The 21,326-nt window shown below is 44.3% G+C and overlaps 1 protein-coding gene across 1 annotated transcript in view; it reads right to left on the bottom strand.

Annotated features, from left to right (window-relative positions):
- The window catches only part of LOC140186138 (uncharacterized), a 59,642-nt gene extending 41,889 nt beyond the window's left edge, over positions 1–17,753 (bottom strand). Inside the window, exon 1 of the mRNA XM_072240049.1 lies at positions 17,719–17,753. The gene's annotated coding sequence lies outside the window, so the exon portion shown is untranslated. The remainder of the gene's footprint in view (positions 1–17,718) is intronic.
- Between the last annotated feature and the right edge of the window lie 3,573 nt (positions 17,754–21,326).

The raw sequence follows: 21,326 nt of genomic DNA, 5'->3' as shown, positions 1-21,326 counted from the left end.
TCTACAAACAGGGAACAATGCAAAAGATATTTAAAGTCCATGCAATGCCTAAGATCAGCCTTGAAGAGACCAAGGAAAGATCAGATGCAGAATATAATGTATCTGGTGTCAGAAAAGTCAATTCTATGGAAGACGTATGCATTAGACCTCTACACCAAGATGTTGACAAAAAGACAATCAGAATCAGTGATATCTCCAATCGAGTCCAAAGCATTCTCAAAGGTGAGCAGCCAGAGGTCAGGGTCCAAGTCAGTACCAATGACACAGGCAGGAAGGGTGATGAGGTCCTCCAAAGCAAATTCAGGGAGTTAGATACTAAGTTAAAGAACAGAACCTCTGGGGTGGTAACCTTAGGACAACTACCCATGCCACAAGCTAGTGAAGCAAGAAATAGGAAAATGATACAGCTTAACATATGACTGAGGTGACCGTGCTGGTTGGAGGGCTTCAGATTTTTGGATCATTAGGCTCTATTCCAGGGAAGATGGGACCTATACAAATGGGATGGTTTGCACCTGACCTGGAGGAGAAGCAACATCCTTGCAATTAGGTTTGCTAGTGCTGCTCCAGGTGGTTTAAACTAGAGGGATGGAAATCAGAGTGCCAGGGTCGCTAGTGGAGTGGTTGTAAAGAAGGTAAGTATTAAGCCTACGTACAAAGACAGGAACCAAAAGGTTGATCATGGTGGGTCTAATGTTCTGAGTTGCTTCTATTTCAATGCAAAGGGTGTTGTAGATAAGGAAGATGAGCATAGAGCATGAATCAACATGTGGAATTATGATATTGTAGCCATTAGTGAGATGTGATTGGAGGAGAGGCAGGACTGGCAGCTCAATATTCCAGGCTTCTGTTATTTTACACATGACAGAAGGGGAGTTATTAAAGGGGGAGGGATGGCATTACTCATCAGGGAAAATGTCACAGCAGTGCTTAGAGAAGACAGACTGGGGGGTGCAGTATGGGTGGAACTGAGGAATTGGAAAGGGATAACCACATTAATGGGATTATTTTATGAACCTCCCAATAGTTAGCAGGATTTGAAAGAGCAAGTTTGTTGACAGTGAAAGAAGATTAAGGTTGCAATAGTAGGTGATCTTAACTTTCCACATATTGACTGGGTCTTCTATATGGTAAAAAGACTGGATGAATAGAGTATGTCAAATGTGCTCAGGAAAGTTTCCTTAATCAATATATAAAGGTCCCAACTGGATAGAGAACAATGCTGGATCCCCTATGGAGGAAGAGATAGCGCAGATGACAGAAGTGTGTGTAAGGGAACACATTAAATCTTGTGATCACAATTCCATTAGTTTCAAGATGATTATGAAGAAGGGTAGGACCGGTCCTCAGGTTGAGATTTTAAAATGGAAGAAGTCCAATTCTGATGGCATTTGGAAAGGATCTGGCAAGTGTGGATTGAGACAAGTTGTTTTCTGGCAAAGGAATGCTTGTAAGTGGTAGGCCTTTCAAAAGTGAAATATTGAGAGTATGGTAAATGTATGCTCCTTTTAGAATAAAAAGCATGACTAACAGGTCTAGAGAACATAGGTTTTTGAGAGATATGGAGGCTTTTGTAAAGAAGAAGGAGGTGCATAGCAGATGTAGGCAACAAGGAACAAATGAGACACTTGGGGAGTATAAAATGCAAGAGAGCACTTAAGGGGGAAATCAAGAGGGATAAAAGAAGTCAAGAAGTTTCAGTAGCAGACAAATGGGATTAAATTAGATAGAAATCTTAGTCAGCATGGACCAATTTGGAGCATATACTGGCACTTTCACATACTATGTCAACCAGGAGGAGCTTAGGAGAATGATGGTGGCTAATGGTGACTCCTTTGCCTGCATCTTCGGAAAAATCTCTATTTCTATCTTTAATATCTCTATTTTTCTCTTTCAGGGTTCTAGTGAAGACACTGACCTGGAGTTACACACTGACTTTGGTTCTTTGCAGGAATGGGACCCGCTTTCAGGGTCTCACAACTGGCCGTTATTCGGTATGCCAAGGACGTGGCCTAGAAGACTAGTGCACCTTCAGGGTTCCAGGGTCCCGTGGCTCTGGAGGTGGTGGACAAACTCGAGCTCAGTGCTGCTGCAGGAAACTGATGTGTCATTGGAGGTGGAAGATCGAAAGCAACAAGCTGGCTGCTGGCTGGGTGCCCAGAGACCCAAGTTCTTTGGGCACAGAACTCAGAAGGAGAGACACAATAGACTTTTAACATTGTAAGTCAGTGAGTTGTTTGTTATGTCTCCCCTCTCACTGTGAAATGGGGACATCTATTTTTCCCTTATTAGCGAGAGAGAGAACCTGTGGTATGTCGAATTACCAGGTGAATGAGTAGTATTTGGGGAACTGCAAGTCTGTGTCTTTATTGATGCTTTGCTGTATGCTTGAGTGCTTGGTGGGGGGAGCCAATGCTTTTTTTGCTGGTGTGGGAGGTGGGGTCATTGCTTTGCTGCTGCTTATGCTTGGGTGGGGGGAGCTGGGGGGGTGTTGAGATTCTAACATTTAAGTATCATTCATTCTTTGGGGCACTCCTCTGTTTTTGTGGATGTTTGCAAAGAAAAATAATTTCAGGATGTATACTGTATACATTTCTCTGACATTAAATGTACCGTTGAAACCTTTGAGGTTAGACCATTACATTATCCCAAGATAAACAATCTAGATTGCTTCTATATAAGGAAACACTTCTGCAACAAACCTCAGAGATGAATATGCAGATGTCTATCATAGAGCAGGAAAATTATTAAGCTGTCATAACGGGGGCATTGGGAGCAGACCCAAATGAAAGACACAGACACTGAAGTACTAGGAACAGGACTTGACTAGAGAGCTGGGACAAGAACACAGACTTGGGCTAGGACATTGGCTAGGCACGTGGGACCAGGACAAGGAACTGGGAACTAGGAGCCTGGGCTTGGACTCTGAGCCGGAGCCTGGACAAGGACCCAGAACCTGGGTCTTGACTCGGGCTCAGACCCCGGAACTAGGCAAGGACATGATGTGGCTACAGGACTGGACATGGCTTGGGTTCTTCATGACTTGGGCACTTCAAGGCAAGGACACTACGGGGCTTGAGTTCAGACTCCGAGCCAGAGACTGGACAAGGACCCAGAACCTTGGTCTTGACTCGGTCTCGGACTCCGGATCTAGGTGAAGACATGACGTGGTCTTGGGAGACAGGACTAAGCGAGGCCACAGGACAAAACAAAAGACTCCTGTGCAAGATGAGCGAACTCCAGCACAGGTCAAGGCACATGGACAGGACGAGAACACGAAGCCTTGACTTGGTACTCAGGAACAGCCGAGCCTTGGACTTAGGATGACAGGAACCTCGGAACCTTGGACTTGGGACAACAGGAATGCAGAACACAGAGCCTTGGTCCTGAGGAGGACAGGAACACAGAGCCTTGGTCTAGAGAGACAGGAACACAGAGCCGGGACCCCTCCTTGGGAACAGGCCTTAGGGCCAGGACTCATACACAGAACACAGAGACAGGCACCCTCCTTGAGAACAGGACTTGGGGCCAGGGCTCTACACAGAATGCTGAACACGAGATAGTTCCCAACACTAGGCAGTGGCAAACAGTTAGACCTACCTAGCGCAGGCGTGGACACAGAGACGGTTCCCAACACTAGGCAGCAACAAATGGCCAGACCTACCTAGCGAAGGTGTGGAAACAGAGACAGTTCCAACTCAACGATAGACAGTACCTTATCAAGGCTCTGGTCTCGCTCCAGTGGTAGAGCTTGACAAGGTTGCAGGGCAAGTCTCCAGACACAGGTTTCAGGGCAAGGTTCCAGAAGGAAGGGGAAGGGAAGGGAAGGGAACAGAACAGTCCAGCCTCAGGGTAACGGCAATGACAGCCTGGCTTACCCAACAGAGGCAAGGACAGGAAGGGACAGATCCAACTGCAGGGTAATGGCAAAGAAAGCCTGACTTACCCCACAGAGGCAAGGATGGGATACTGACAAGATGAACCAGCAACCACACTCAAACCCAGGGCCACTTATATTCCCAGCCTCAAGACGAGCATCAGGTGCCTATGATTAAGCCCAAATGAAACAAGGGACAGCTGGAAGACCCGGAGTCCGGAGTCCACGGACCGGACCGTGAATCAGAACGCAGACTTCACAGACTGGACCATGACATAAGCAAGTACTATTCAGAACTAGAGCTGCTAATGCTATGGTAATACAGGACGTAGTGAACAGGGCATTTTCTGAAGACTCTCAAAACTAGCAAATGAGGCAGAATTGTTCCACAACTAGGAGATGCAAAGATGCAGAAAGACTCAATTGACCTTGTATGGGGAGGGAGGGACCGTTGACTCAGACCATGAGAGGCCTGCGTCGGGCATTTTCATGCCTTACAAGGCGCATATTTGAAGTCTATGTGGGGCACTACTCCTCGCACAGACTAGAGCAATGTGTGATTAAGTGCCTTGCTCAAGGGCACAAACACACTGCCACAGCTGAGGCTCGAACTAGTGACCTTGAGGTTACTAGATCAATGCCTTAACCACTTGGCCACGTGACCTTGTATGAATCAAAGTTCAAAATGATTACCACCTGATTACTGGTGATGATCTGAAACTTGATCCAAATAAAGTCAAGCAATGAAGGAGATGATGATTTCAAAGGAGGTTTCAGACTACTATCTTTTCTGGGACTTGTCAACTATTTGATCAGGCTTAGCTTCACTGAAGTGAGAGGAATGTGTCACGACCTGATGGCTGAACATCGATATAGAATATGAGTGAGCAATCAAATGATTCAAAAAGACGGTCACAGTAGAGTCTGTTTTGAATGATAAGAAGGAGCTCATATTACATGAGAAATCCTGGAGCTATGGTCTTTCAGAGGAATGAGACTTGAGGGACTGAGTATGAAAGATTTTGAACAGACATCACTCTGCCTGAAGTAAAAAGTATCTACTTGGTTTGATTTTTGAAATGGGAAGATTCAACTAACACTGATAGAATCATAGAGTCATATAGGATGGAAACAAGCCCCTTTCCCAACTGGTCCATGCCAGTCAAGACTCCTACCTAACTTGATCCCATTTGCCAGCATTTGCCCACATACCTCTAAACTTTTCCTATCCACATTCCTGTCCAAATACCTTTTAAATGCGTTAATGTACTTTCTTCAACTACTTCCTCTGTCAGCTCATTCTATGTACTGTCCATTCCCTGTGTGAGGACATTGGCCCTCACATTTACTATTATTTAAATATCTCCCCTTTCACCTTAAACGAATGTGCTCCGGTTCTTCATTCCCCAACCCCAGGAAAAAGTCTGTGCACATTCTCCCTATCTATGCACCTCATAATTTCATACAGTGCTAACAGATCACCAGTCCTATGGTTGAATTAAAAAGGTACCTGCTCAAAATCTTCCTATACTCAGCCTTTCAATTTCTGGCAACATCCTTGCAAATCTACTCTACACTCTTTCCAGCTTAATGGCTCTCTTCCTACAGGATGGTGACCAGAAATTAACACAATATTCCAAATCTGGCCTTGCACAATGCAACACCCCAGCTTCTATACTCATGAAATCCCGCATGCCAGAAGCCTTCTTCACCATCCTGTCCACCTGTGACACCACTTGTACTCTTAGGTCCTTCTGTTCTACAATACTCCCTGTTCATTGTGAATGTGTTACCCTGACTTGACATCTCAAAATGCAACACCCCATTCTCAGTTTGTCATTCCTTGGTCCATTTCCCAAGCTGATCAAGCCCCCTGTAAGTGGTGACAATTATCTTCACTGTCAATGACATCGCCTATTTTAGTATCATCTATGACTTAGTGACTGTGCGTTGTACAGTGTCATCAAAATTATTGATACATGTGACAAATAGCAATGGTAGCCTAGTACTAAACCTGAGCTATTCCATTAGTACCAGGCTTCCAGTCCAAAAACCAACCTTCTGGTATCACCCTCTGGTTCCTACCACTAAGCTAATTCAGTACCCAGTTAGCTTGCTCTTTCTGGATATCATGTGATCTAACTTTCCAAAACAGGCTGCCTTGTGGAACGTATCAAAGGTTTTACTTTAGACTATGTCTAGTGCTCTGCTCTCTTCAACCTTCTTGGCTACTTTTTTAAAAACTATGAGTCAAATTCATGAGAAATGATCTCCTAAGCATAAATTCATGTTGACTAATCAAATTACCTCCGTCTTTCCAAATGCTTGTATACCTTATCCCTCAGAATCCCTCTTAGTAACTTAACTACCTCAGGTCTTACTGATCTAGAGTTCCCGGGTTCAGATTCAGATTTATTTGTCATATGTACATCAAAACATACAGTGAACTAAGTTGTATGTATTCACAACCAGCCTAAGCATGGCCACAAAATTCCGCAGAACTATGCAAGCTGTAGCAACAACAATAAAATAAAGCAACAACAGCAAAATAAGCCCTTTGCCCCATCCTTCCTACCCAACCACTCACACAATAGTGCTCAAACCCCAGAACAGACCACCTCTGGATTCTCAGACTCGCAGACTTCAGGCCTCCAACTTTGCACTCCATCCCAGGCCTCTCAAATGACGGGTTTGTTTTAATGTTGTTGTTCCAGCTTGGATTGTTCTGCAGAACATTGGGGCCATCCTCAGGTTCATTGCTAATCATACAACCTATTTCACTGTATGTTTTGCCAATCACAAGTCTGACATTCAGTCCTCAACTATACAGTCCTCCGATACTGGTGACCCGAGCAATCATGACTCCTTTGGTCTTTGACGTTAAGGCTTCTACCTTTGGAGTCGCCATGCTCCAGACTTCAACTTTCAGCTTTGCCCTCTAGTCTTTGCTAGGTTTTACATTCAGGCATCAACTTCCAGACTTGCACTGATCTCCAACCCTAATGACCTGGGGTGTCACCGGTCCTCGTGATTCTTGCCCATACCCAGGACTTGCCACCCATACAGACCACAAACTTTGGACCAGTCTATGACCTGGGGACTATAGGTCTACTCAGCACCTGCCAACATAACCTCTAGGATCACTAACATGTAAATACAGAGCACTTTGACCTGAACTTGAACTCCTCCAGGCTCTTCATTCACTACCCCTGACCTCCAAACCCCCTTCATCCATGTCCCTAAACCTTAACCTGACCTCTTACTCCTTGCGCTAAACCATTCCATTGAACCTAAAAGAATTAAGTCGAGGCCACGTCATGAACAGTCGTTGCAGCTCATGCCATTCTTTGCAGCCCTTCTTAAATAAAAGCACACCATTAGCTACCTTGTAGTCATTTTGCTCTTTACAAATTGCTTAAGATGCTGCATATATCTCAGCCAAGGCTCCCACGATTTCTTCTTTAGCTTTTCAGAATGTTCTTGGATATAACTGATCAGGCCGTGGCAAATGACTTCTGTTAGCTGGGTTGAGACTGGGAGGGGACTGCTTGTGTAGGCCTGACAGGATCCTTCCCTTGCTATGTCTGGCACCTGACATCCCACGGCGATCTGGATAGGTTTGGTGGAACTATCTGATGAGTGATGGAACCAAGATGAAGCGGGATGGCATCCATACACTTCCAGTTGACCAGTTACTGAATGATGATGTGAATCCATCAACCAGTGAACCAGGTACACTGGGCCACCTTCCATTTCACTGGGTCCGGAGGTGCAGGGCTCAGATGGGTTGAGTGGTTCATGGACAATGGGCTTGAGATGGGCTACGTGGAAGGTAGGTGTGATCCTGAGGGATGATGGCAGCTGGAGATAGTAAGTAACTGAGTGGATGTGATTAGTAACCTTAAAGGGATCAAGGAACTAGGGTGAGAGCTGCAGGAGACAAGGGCAGATCTCAGGTGGACAACCAGACACAGTCCCCAGGCCAGAGCAGTATGGCTGGGTCCAACGATAGTTAGCCTGGTGGCAGGGGGCAGGTTTGGCAGCTAGTATGGCTCTCTGTGCCTTCTTTCAAGATTTCTGACATCAGCGAACCAGAGCCCTGGTGGACGGGACCTCCTCCATTGTCTCATCCGTGGGGTACAACGTGGTTGGCAGCCATGAAACACTTCAAAGGTGACATACCTGTGGCAGAGGAGGTGTGTAGATTGTGGGTCAGTTCGGCCGAGAGCAGATTCTTCTTCCATGTGGAAGGGTTAGAAGTGGTGAAGCTTTTCAGTAACTACTCCGTCAGCTGTTTGGTTCTTTCTGACTGTCCATTTGTCTGCGGATAATAGCATGAGGACAAACTCACCGAGTTGCAGAGGAGGGAGCAGACGGCTCGCCAGATGAGGGAGATGAATTGTGGACCCCGCTCCAACACAATGTCCTATGAGAAACTGTGGAGACAAACTACATATTGGTGAACTGGGTCCACTATCTTAGCAGCGTATGGAAGTTTGGGGAGATTAATGAAGTCGGCCACCTTGGCAAACTGGTCCACCACGGATCACCGTTGCCCCATCGGAAGGTGGCAAATCCATGATGATGTGGGATTATGGTTGTCAGGAGACTGACAGGGGCCACAGAAACCCCCCAGGGACACTGGTTAGAGGTTGTCAGGAGACTGAAAGGGGTCACAGAAACCCCCTCCAGACACTGGTTAGAGGTCGTCAGGAGACTGAAAGGGGCCACAGGAACCCCCAGAGCCACTGGTTAGAGGTTCGAGCCGTAGGTTAGAGGAATTGTACTGGGCACATTGAGGGCAGGCAGCAATGAACTGATGCACATCTGCAGCTATCAGAACCAACATTGCAGGAAATCCAGGGTCTGTCCTGCACCTGCATGGCCAGAGAGGGGTGAGGATCGAGCCCACTGGAGTGCTTCAGCATCCACAGCTGCCAGCAAGTACATAGGGCCGTCAGAAGTGTCGGCTAGAGCAGGCTTATGCTGTACGGATTGGCGGATCTGCTTCCCAAGGTCCTAGATGATCTGAGAGAGGATCTGTGAGGATGGAATGAAAAGCTGAGGGTCAATCTCCATTCCAGTTGGATAAAACTGTCATGACAGGATGTCTGCCTTAGTGTTCTTGGAGACTGGGGGTAGGACATGGTGAAATTGAATTGCTTGAAGAAGAGGGCCCAGTGAGTCTGACATGGGTTGAGTTGGTGGGCCTTCTGTATGGATGAGTTTCTGGTGCTCAGTCCAGATCAGGAAGGGCACAGTGTTTCCCATTAGCCAATATCTCCATTGCTCCAAGGCACATTTAATGACCAGTAGCTCCCTATCTACTTCTCCATAATGGTGTTGTGTAGGGTTGAACCTGAATGAGAAGGCGACACAGGGGTGTGTCTTCCCATCTGCTCCTCATTGGGCAGTTGGCCCTGGCACCCATGTTAGATGTGTCCACCTCAACAAGAAAATGTGCAGAGGGCTAAAATAGCAAAGAAAGGGGAAAGTAGTGAAGCATCTCGAGCTCCTCAAAAGCATGGCCCATGGCAGCAGACCAGGTTATCCATGAGGTAAGTGATTTGGTGATGGAGGTGAGAGGAGCAGTGATTTGGCTGTAGTCCTGATGAAACAGCGCTAAAAGTTAGAGAAGCCCAAGCAGTGCTGTAGCTGTTTGGGCCATTAAATGACAACATGCTCTTTCTGTTGGTCCATGGATCCTCTTTGCGGTGAAAGGTCATAACTCAGAAAGGAAAAGACTGGGTGTGGAACTGCAATTTCTCTAACTTACAGTACATGCAAGTTTGAGGACATGCTGAAGGACTGAATGGATGTGACAGACCTGGTCTTGAGGGTCCTTGGAGACGATGAGGATGTCGTTGAAGTAGACAAACACATACCTGAGTAGCATGTCTCGAAAGATTTTGTTGATAAAGCCTTTTGAAAATGGGGGGAGGGCATTGGAAAGTCTGAAAGGCATCACCAGGTATTCATAGTGGCCAGCAGGTGTTATGAACGCCGTCTTCTACTCAGCTCCTTTGTGGATGCTGACCAAATTGCATACAGTCTGTGGCGAAGATTTGGGCCTTGCAAAGTGCTCTGAATGTTCTGTCCATCAAGGGAAGAGGGTAATAGTTATTAATGGTGATCTTGCTGAGTCCACGGTAGTCAATGCAGGGGCGAAGACCCCCATCTTTCTTCTTGATGAAGAAGAATTCTGCACCAGCTTGAGGACCGGAACAGTCAATTGAAGCTGTGCTGTAGCACTTCGGCAATGCAGTCATTCAGGAGGGGAGAGAGAGAGAGAGAGAAAATATACTACCTTGGGGAGGGGAGGTGCCCAGGAGGAGGTTAATCGCACCGTTGTGTGCTCCGTGAGGCAGCAGGGTGCTGGCTCCCCTTTTACTGAAGGCAATTCCTGTGGGCGTCTGGTGAGGTCAAGTTCTTCTTCAGTCTACTCGAATTTACTGGTTGAAGTCAACTGAGTTGCGGCAGATGGTCAGGCAAGTAGGCCCCCAGCTCAACAGTGAACCGATCACAGGCTGAAGAGAGGTTCTTGAGTGGAGAGCCAGAGCTAACTCAAGATGAGAGGAGCGTGGGGTGAGTCACGGTGCCCTCCAATGCCCACAGGCACGGTATGTGTGCAGGCTCCGATCTATCCCCGATCCTAAAGGATGTCTGTCAACTGCAGCGATGCAGATGGGATGAGAAATAGGCTTAGTAGGGAGTCCAAGCTGCACACAGAGTCTGAATTCAGAATCTACCAGAGCCTCCTATATGCATAGAACCATTGCATAAACAGAGTGAGTCAAGCTATGGTGTTGGAATGAGAGTCCAGTAACAGCTGACCGGCTAGAAAGCTCCTTGTCTCTACCTGGTGGTTCCACTTTCTCAGACACAGTGGGCATTTGATGCATGGGTGATTTGGTGCATGGGTGATTTGACTGCAGTAAGTAGACAAGATGTTTCTCCACCGACACTCTTGAATGCCTCAGGGAGATCTCCCTCACTGCATGGTTCTGGAGGCATTAATGATGAGGGCCCATCAGCCTGAAATGGTTTTCGGAATGAAACTGGGTTTCTGGCTGATGAGATGAGGGCTCATTCTATAAGACACTTGCCAAATTGGAGGGCCAGGATGATGAGGTTTTAGAGGTCAGTGGATAGACAGCTCATCATTCAAGCACTCTAAGAGGCCACGTTGGTAATGGGCCAGCAACGCCTCTGCATTCTAGCCACACTACGCTGCAAGGGTCCTGAATTCCACGGTGTAATCTAGTATCGACCGTGAACCTTGATGCAGGCAAAGTATCCAATCCACTGACTCCCATCCAGTTCCTGGATGGTTGAAAACCCAGCATACCTCAGCAGGAAAAGCTTCATATTTATTGCAAATGGTGTTTTGTTTAGGTCCCAATTAGTGGTGGCCCAGATTAGAGCTTGCCCGATCAAGGGAGAGATGAAGAAGGGAATGGGATATTGTGAACTGTTGTGGGTCCCTTATCTTAGAAAGGATGTGCTGAATCTGGCAAGGGTTCAAAGGAAGTTCATGAAAATACTTCCAGGATTGAATGGCTTGTGATATGAAGAGCATTTGAAGGCTCTGGCCGGTATTCACTAGAATTCAGTGAACTCATTGAAACCTATCAAATGGTGAAAGACCTTGATTGAGTGAATGTGGTGAGAACATTTCCTATGGTGGCAGAGTCTAGGATCAGAAGACACAGCTTCAGAATGGAAGGGCGTCCTTTTAGAATAGAGATGAGGAGGAATTCCTTTAGCCAGAGAGTGGTGAATTTGAGGAATTCTTTGCCAAAGGCAGCTGTGGAAGCCAAGTCTTGATGTATATTTAAGGTAGAAGTTGATAGACTCTTGATTGGTCAGGGCATGAAGGGATACAGGGAAAAAGCAGGAGATTGGGGCTGAGAGGAAAATTGGATCAGCAATGTTGAAATGCTGGAGCAGACTTGATGGCCTAATTCTGCTCATATATCTTATAGTCTGTTAGTCTTACGAAATCTTGGCTCAATCCATAGAATACAGAGATGGCTACAGCTGGAAAGTGCAGGATGCCAGATGTTGGAAGCTGCAGCATTGGGTTTGGGATCCGTTGAGGCATTCAGGCACTAGAATCGGAGGCTCCAAGGGAGAGGGTTGACTTGTACAGGGTTGCTGTAATGAGACACAGTTGACTGAGAGTGGCAAGAGGATGATCAATGGTTTCCTGCTGCTCTGGATCACATACTTGTGTTGGCAGACAACTTCTTGTAAGTGAGCGATCTCTGCAGGATCAATTGCTGGTTCACTCATCTTGTCAGGAAATGTAGAGGAGATTTGACTCGGATGCACTGCGATGAAGACAGTTTAGTTCTGAGAAATTACTCTAATAACAAATTGAAAAATAATTCAAGTTCTATTTCAAGCTTAATTGCCGTTCACCATATACAGTGTGAACACCCACAAATACAGCCAAACGAAACAGTGTTGCTCTGGGGCCTAGATGCAAAACACAGCACCAACAGTCATACGCAGCACAAGACACATACAGCACGTGTACGATAGTAGTCAAATACAGTCACACAAAAAAGTATAGTCCAAGTCCCCGAGTCCATGAACGTTGTAGCAGTCTGTAGTCGAACGCAATAGAGGTTGTCTTCTGCCCAAAGAACACTGGAAGGCAGCACTGGCTCCACTGTGGACATCGCAGCACACCGTCTCCAGCGCACCAGTGGAGCGCTTGTCTCCAATGGCTCCCCCTGGGTGGCTGCATACAGGCTTGACGTCTGGTCCTCACCATGACCAAGGACACGCAGCTCCCCTGCAGTTCACCAATAAACCAATGAATTGGACTTGAAGCATTCCACACTACCAATGTCCAACTGAGTCTGGTGATCTTAAGAAAAGTGATTAAGGTGATCACTCGTTGTTAGACTTCACACCTCCTTTGCCCACCAACACCTTTCTGTAGCAGGCAGAATCAAAATCTACACCAAGCCCTGATTCTTCAGTTTCTTCAACAATGAGCAACTCACTGATGGGGTAGCCGTGCCATACTTTAAGTCTAGCAGAGTCTTGCGATTGTAAACATGTGTTTAAAAAGACAATAACACCTTTGGTTGACCCCATAGAAGCTGCTGCATCCAACTATGCCATCCTTACTTTAAGATGAGAAGCCATGAGGGGACATAAAACAAGAGAGAATAGATACTTAACATGAGATGGCAACAAGGTAGCTGAAGGCTAGAGGCAACTGGTTGAGATTGGCAACTCCATATGTGTGAACAAGGATTGTGGATGAGAGCTAGGTTTAAATAGGCTGCAGGTGATGAATTGGAAACATGTGGTAGGTGAATCCTGTTAGCAGGGTGGAGACTGGGTCGTGCCTCTCTGTGCTGGCCAGACACATAGTAAGCAGGTCACTGGTGTCAACAGTGGCTTGACAGCTCAGATGATGATCATTCAGTTACTTTGTTCTCTCAGAACAGCTAAATTAATGTTCCATATCTGAGTGATTTTGCTCTTTGTCAAGTAAATGTCAGTGATGTAACTACACTAAAAAAAATTTAAATGCAGTTCAAATTTTCAGCATTTGAGTTATTTGTGCAGGAGCTGTTCACTTGCTTCACAACGTGACACGGAGTTAGTCAAATAAACGATGATTGACTTTTGGAATCATGGAGACCTCAGGAGTCACATCTCCTGCACCAGATTTTTGATGCTAACTTGATACTTTTAATTTGAAGTACCAAACCAGGTTCCAAATAAAGTATCTATTTTTGAAGCAGAACTACATAATAATTCATCATAAATTATAATGTGAAGAAATTAATTGGAGAAAAGAAGATCCAGCTAGAAATGTCAACTGCTAAAATTCTCCTCTGAACTGACAATTTAGTGAAGCATTTTCTTACATATAGTAGTTAATGCTTGGTCACTAATGCAAATGGGAAACCAAGAAGTATAGAGGGTTTTGTTGTCATTACTTTTACTGAGAAATTCTGAAACAAGGAAGCGACCCAACTAGCCATAATATACTGGAAAGCATCTATACATGAAGCAAAACCAGCATTTTTTGTCTGGTTACTGGCAGTGAGCTATAATTATACAGAAATTTTCAGGATGTCACTTCCTATTATTGCTTTTATTCTCAATAATTAACTCATTGTTTCAGTTTTAATGTGCAAAATATACAATTTTCTTCGAAACACATTAGATTGCTAATGCATCAAGTGTATATTAAACTTCAAGAAATATAAATATCCTCAAATCTATGTGAACAACTTCCAATTTCATCAGTTGCATTTCACCACAGCCAAGAGATCTCGAACAAAGTGTTCTTTTTTTTGCTAAGTACAAAAATATTTAAGCAGAAAACATTTTATGAAGAAATAAATTAGGAAAAGAATGATTTTGTTTCTTTTGGTGTATATTTGTTATGATTATATTATCAGATGACAATTTAAGCAGAAGGTTAATTCATTTTAATAAGCAGGATATTGTTTATAAAATGTAATATAGTTGATACGAAACACAATTGTATATTCTGTCTTACCATGCTCATTTTAATTCACTAAGTAAGGATCAGATCCTGGCAGGAAATGTGGAAGTGTTTCAGAAAATGATCCTGCTGCTGATAATTTGGACTTTAAAGATACAGTATTGGGTGTGTTAAATGTACACTGCATATGCAAGCACCAACTTGGATCTCACGAATAAAATTATTTTTAAAAATTACGATACCTTTGTATTAAGAAATTGTTTCTTCCTCTCTGCACCTTGTGGCACATCGAGTGGCAAACTTAACATTTCTTTAGCAATTGTCTGATTTTTTTTACAAGACCGAGCTGCTAGCTTGATGCTCAACCCAGAATGGATGGAAAGCGTGCAAGGGGCCGGCGGGATTTAAGCCCGGTCTGGGCCACTCGACTCGAAGTCCAGTGCAGATGCAGCTACACCACTGGCCAGCATATTAAGAAATAGTTAATTATTAACTATGTAAAGGTTTCCTCCTCTTTAAGAGCATTAAAATCCACTAATTACACAGTTGCAACACCAAAGAGCAAACATTGGAATCAAGAGTACATATGTTAATGACTGTAATATAATTATGAAAAAATATCCAATTTCCTGCGTCAGACCTGCAATTTAGCATCTCAACTGTCCTCCAGTCAAAGACTGAATGTAACCTACAATTGAATTCAAATTAGAAAGCACGATATACTATAATTTTATTGTAGCTGCTGCCTTAAACAGGTTAAATTTGTGGATTCCTGAAAATGAAGTAAAAACTTTCAGCTTGATCTATATACCATTGCAAGTTGATCTATACTTGGTTTTGAAATTATTGTTTCCTCTTCCCTCAATCATGAGAGAATTCTTGACTGTTGCTTATGAAAAAAGGAAAGGGCATACAACATTCAAAGGGGATGAACAAAAAAAACTTTAGATTCAGATTCATTTTCTTATAACATGTACATCAAAATTTGCATCATTTGTGTTTACAACCAACACAACTTGGGACAGCCCACAAGTGTTACCACACATTCCCGTACCAACAAAACATGCCTTCAGTATATGCAAAACAATGCAAGCAGCAGCAACACCGCCAACAACAGAGCAATAAAATAAAAACAACAACAGCAAAACAAGTCCTTTTCCTCCCTCCTACTCACCCACCCATGCACACACACAGATGGTCTGTGTGCTGGTGTACACAGGCCTCCAGCATACTCGCAGACTTGCAGACATTGGTCCTTTGAATTCCCCAGAGGACCCACAGACCCAGGGCTTTGGCCATCGGGCCTCAACCTCCAGGCTTCTGATCGACCTACAGGCACTCATGCCTCCTTCCTGCATGGAACTCTGTTTCTAGAACCTGCCGACCCAAGGGCACTCACTGACCCTCATTCTCATCCATAGCCCTCACTCGCCCGACATCCATACATGTCCTTCATCACATGACCACATCACTGGCCTTTAAGCAAGGAGTGTTGAGCACAGGCCTGAGACCTAGATTCTGTCCTGACCTCTAACTCCGCAACATCCTTGTCACTTTACACTAACCTGAACCCTAACTCTCCTCTCCATCCCCCAAACCACCTCTACGACCCTAAAAGAAAACTAAGTCTGAGTTACGATCTTGACCACAGCTTAATGCTATTTTGATCAGGTTACTTAAACAGCACCAGTTCATATTGTTCCCTTTTTTTTTTGTAAATTGGTATCTATCTGTATAATGTAAGGCTCTCTGTATTGGAATGAACATGGTTGGAACGTTAATCGTTTCCAATGCAACATTTCTGATGAATTATTATAGAACTGAAACCTTAATTCTATTCTCTTCTCCTCTTTCTACAGATACCATACTGCCAGAAGTTAATGCATTAATACAAAAGTTGAGAAATTCCAATTCGATGTCAGATCAGACCTAAAAATTGTTTCAGCATAATGTTAGGATAACTCCACCGAGGAAGGTCCCAAGCCTGACTGCAAAAAGAGAAGGGTTGAGCATGGGACTAGCAACTCCATCCCGTAAAAACCCAGTGTTACAGAAAGGACAACAGGAGCTCCAAAGTCCTCATCTCTGTGAGAGGAAGGATCTTCGGAGATGGACTGTACCTGGGGACAATTTGAAAGACAGGCCTAGGACAGAGGATTCTGATGATATGCCGTCAGCGACCTTTGCCCCAGTAGAGGTGACAGGCTAAGAAGAAGAAGACAACATTAGTATACTCATAATTTACATTAATTTTTTTTGGCGGCAGTCTATGTAGTACCAATCTACACTTAACAAATACAGAGTAAGGTAAAGCTCACAGACCAAAAGTAACTTACAAGATTACTAGATGATCTGGTAGCTCAAAATACCCTTTTGTTTTTAGACGATTCCACCTACCTCTGTGAAAGCTCTGCAAATAAATCAATTCAAAATAGGTCTGCTTCTTTGGTCTATTGGCAAATGAATCTAAATTGATTGTGATTGGTGACTAACATGTTATTGATTTTGCTATTGTATAGACATCTCCTGTGAAAAAACATATTCATAGTTTATACTTCTACAAGTGAATGGTTTAGCAGTATTGATTCATCTACTTAGGTGTCATGGTTGGGTGCTGGAAATTTTATATGAGGGGTGATTGATAAGTTCGTGGCCTAGGGTAGAAGGAGTCAATTTTAGAAAACCTAGCACAGTTATTTTTCCTACATTTACACACACAGTCCAGCGGTCATGGAGCATACGGATCCCTTCCTTGTAGAAGTCAGCATCTTGGACCTCCAGAAGTGGTCCACAGCAGGGATGATTGATAAGTTCATGGCCTAAGGTAGAAGGGGACGAGTTATTAACTCCAAACTTTCCGCATTTTCACTCAAAGAGTTGAACTGCGTGTGCATGTAACGGGAGCTGTATAACTCATCTCCTTCTACCTTAGGCCATGAACTTATCAATCACCCCTGCTGTGGACCACCTGGAGGTCCAAGATGCTCTCGTTACATGCACATGCAGTTCAATGCTTTGAGTGATTATACAGAAAGCTTGAAGTTAATAACTCATCTCCTTCTACCTTAGTCCACAAACTTATCAATCACCCCTGCTGTGGACCATGTCTACAAAGAAGGGATCTGTATGCTCCACGACCGCTGGACTAAGTGTGTAAATGTAGGAGAGGACTATGTTGAAAAATAAATGTGCTAGGTTTTCTAAAATTGACTCCTTTTACCTTAGGCCATAAACTTATCAATCACCTTTCGTATAATGTCTACAGGCAATAAATCGGTTTACTGTTTGCTCAAGTAAGCTGCAACATAGTATTTCAAAATTCATTCTCACACTAGTTTGAATGAATTCAAAAACTAACCTTAACACTTGAAACAAATGGAGTATCTGGAGGAACTGGTATGGTCCAATCAACTGGTTTATCTCACAGTACCTTTCACAGTACACAAACTAGAATGAACTGGATAGGGAGGGATTTAGTCAACAAGGCAGAAAGGTAGCAAAGACAAGGAGATATTTATTGCTCAATCCTAATTATCTCAATTTAAAGCTAACTGGCTTGCAACTTGGCAGGATTTGAACTCTCAAACATTTGAGTTGCAGCTTGTTGTGTTAACCACTATAACATTTCAAAACACCATAATTATTCAGCTAAGTAACATTGTGTAATGATTTACAGTGAGATGATTTAGACAACTACGTTACAGCCTGCTTTTCAAATTTGCACGTGGGGCATTTACCAGAACATCTCCTGAATCTGGCAGATAACCCCTACATACTTTAGATGAGGGATTTAAATTCTAAGACAATTGCACATTTTTATCAAAACACCTCTTGCATCATTTTCCTGTGCTTCTGCCTGATGGACACACAGAGGATAAAAAAAATGTCACCGTAGGAAGTGAGCGTTAGAACTTGTGGCTAGCCCCATTAGATTACAGAATCTGTAAATAGGCTGCTTTCAACCGCTTCAAGATTGCAGCAAGGTAAGCTTGAAATTCATTTAAGCCAACGAAGTCCAAATAAAATGGTTACTGTTTCTGATGTGCCCCACTGGAATGTTCTTATTGACTAAATCACATTCGGCCATTCATTTCTAGAATGGTTTCCACCACAGTGGTAGACTGGGCATGAGAGATAAATAGATACTTTATTGATCCCAAAGGAAATTATAGTGTCACAATAGCATTACAAGTGTACAGATATATAAATATACAAACAAATGAAGAGAAGTAAGAAAAATTTAAAAAATAAGTTACCTCAAACAGTCTAACAGGAGGCGGGGGGGGGGGTCATCACTTTCCTGGCTATAGGCTGACTCATCATAGAGACTAACGGCGGGGGGTAAAAATGACCTCACGTACTGCTCTTTGGAGCAGCACCGTTATCTTTGTCTATTACTAAAAGTGCTCCTCTGTTCAGCCAAGGTGAAATGCAGAGGGTGAGAAACATTTTCAGATTTGCCTGGATCTCCAGGGGGTCCTTCATTCTACCAAAGCCTTCAGTGTGTCCAGTTTGACTCCTATAACAGAGCCAGCCTTTCAAATCAGTTTATTGAGCCTGCTGGCATCACCCGAGTTCATGCCATTGCCCCAGCACACCGCCGCATAGAAGATTGTACTGGCGACAATAGACTGGTAGAACATGTGAAAGAGAGGCCTGCATACTCCAAAAGACCCTAGTCTCCTTAGGAGGTAAGGGGCGACTCTGGCCCTTCTTGTACACAGCCTCCATGTTGGTGCTCCATTCAAGTCTGTAATCGAGGTGCACCCCCAGGTACTTACAGGTCCTCACCACATCCACATCCTCACCATCAATAGTAATAGGGAGCAGTGCAGGCTTAGTCTTCCTAAAGTCCATCACATCTCCATTGTCTTACTGATGTTGAGCTGCAGATGATTCAGCTTGCACCTTTGACAAAGTCCTCCACCAGGGCCCTGCATTCATCCACCCATCTTCCCTTTATACGCCTAACTATTGCTGAGTCATCAGAGAATTTCTGCAGATGACATTACTCAGTATTGTACCTAAAGTCTGAGGTATCCAGTGTAAACAGGAAGGGAGCCAATAAAGTCCATTGTGGGACCCAGTGCTGCTTATAGCCATGTCTGACACACATCTCTGAAGCCACACAAACTGTGGTCTGCCAGCCAGGTAGTCCATTATCCAGGATATAATGGAAATGCCAACCTGCATTGAATGGAGCTTCTCCCTCAGCAGTGAGGGCTGTATGGTATTGAAGGCACTTGAGAAATCAAAAAACATGATCCTCACAGTGCTGCCCTGCTTATCCAAATGGGCATAGGCTCTGTTCAGCAGGTAGATAACACCATCGTTGACTCCAATGTGCTCCTGGTAGGCAAACTGCAGGGGATCGAGGGCTGTTCTGACCAGGGGTTGAAGGTGAGCCAAGATCAGCTTCTCTTGGGTCTTCATGATGTGTGAGGTCAGGGCCACTGGACAGTAGTCATTCAAGACTTTTGTTTGGCCCTTCTTGGGTACTGGGACCACACACTATGTTTTCTGCACTGTCAGGACCCTGTAGGCTGAGACCCAGATTAAAAAATGCTGGAGAACTCCACACAGCTGCTCAGCACACTCCTTCAGGGTTCACACCATCCGATCCCAATGCTTTGCCATCTCTGAGTTTCCCCAGAGCCCTTCTCACCTGCTCAGTAGCGAACCAAGTAAAGCCAGTATGAAAATTCATGTAGGTTTCACGCTATAGAAACTCCAGCCTATGCGTCCTTGACAAAAAGAAGCCACATACCAGAAAACAAATCTGCCTGGTTGATAGACAGAGGCATATTCAGCAAGTAAAGGGATTTCTGAAATGTCCATGAAAAGGGTTTCCCAATGTTTCCTGAAGCACATCTCCAAATGTAAAAAGATAGAACATAGAACGTAGGTTCAAAGGTTTATTTATTATCAAAGTATACAAATCTGAAAATTCTCCTTCTCTGGGTAGCCATAAAACCAGAAAGAAAACAAAGCAGCACAATCATCAACCCCTAAATCCCCCCTCCCCACACAAAATAATGACCAAAAACAGAACAGGCAGATCGACCCCCAAATCCCTCCTCCTGCACAAACAAAGTGAACTAAAACAGAACAGGCACATCAACTCCCAAATCACTCTTCCCGCACAAAAAAAATGAACAAAATGGAACAAGTACATTGACTCCCAAATCCCCTTCCCATGCAAAATAACAAGAAATCTGGGGAGAGAAACACATAATATAAAAAACTCTAAGACGGAAAAGAAAGTCTATAGTCCAAGTCCACACCCAAAACACAGAAAACCTGGGCAACACTCTCTGGGCACAACAGCAGGATCTCCCCTCTCCGGTACAAAGCAATCAAAAGATAGGCAGCTGGCACTCGCCTCAATGCTTCAATCTCCCTCGTCACTTTAATCAGCAACAATTATAGTTTTAATGGGCGAAATGGAGAGAAACTTTGGCTTGCAACTGTCCCACAGCCTTCCCACCATGAGGTTCACATACGCTGCATTTGCATCCCAGAATCCTCTTGAAGACTGCTGCATGCTGGAGCACCTAAACGATCTCCAAACCCAGAATCAGGTTTTCTGCATTCACTGTGATGTTTCAATCGCCCTTGTTGCTTTAATCAGCAAAATGGAGTCGAACATCAGCTCACGCCCTGTCCCACCACCCGCACACCATGAGGCTCATGCATGCTGCCTCTGCCTCCCGGAATATCTCGGAGGCTGCAGAGTGCTGGAACACCCAAACGATCTCCAAACAGCAAATCACAGACTCCAACAGTTCCAGAGTCACATCCAAGATGAAAAACAAATGTAAGAGACATAAAAGAAGTGAAATATATGGTTTCATGATCTATCCAGAAGATGCTAACCGAAGGAGCATTATACGCAGGTGCCATCTTGAATGGAAGGGCCCATTTTGACTGGAAAGGCCAACCCTATATTTATATGTACTCCCATGT

The sequence above is a fragment of the Mobula birostris genome, chromosome 2 (assembly GCF_030028105.1).
Source record: "Mobula birostris isolate sMobBir1 chromosome 2, sMobBir1.hap1, whole genome shotgun sequence".
Lineage (NCBI taxonomy): Eukaryota > Metazoa > Chordata > Chondrichthyes > Myliobatiformes > Myliobatidae > Mobula > Mobula birostris.
Note: the sequence above shows the minus strand (reverse complement) of the source record. Positions and strands in the feature narration are given on the sequence as shown.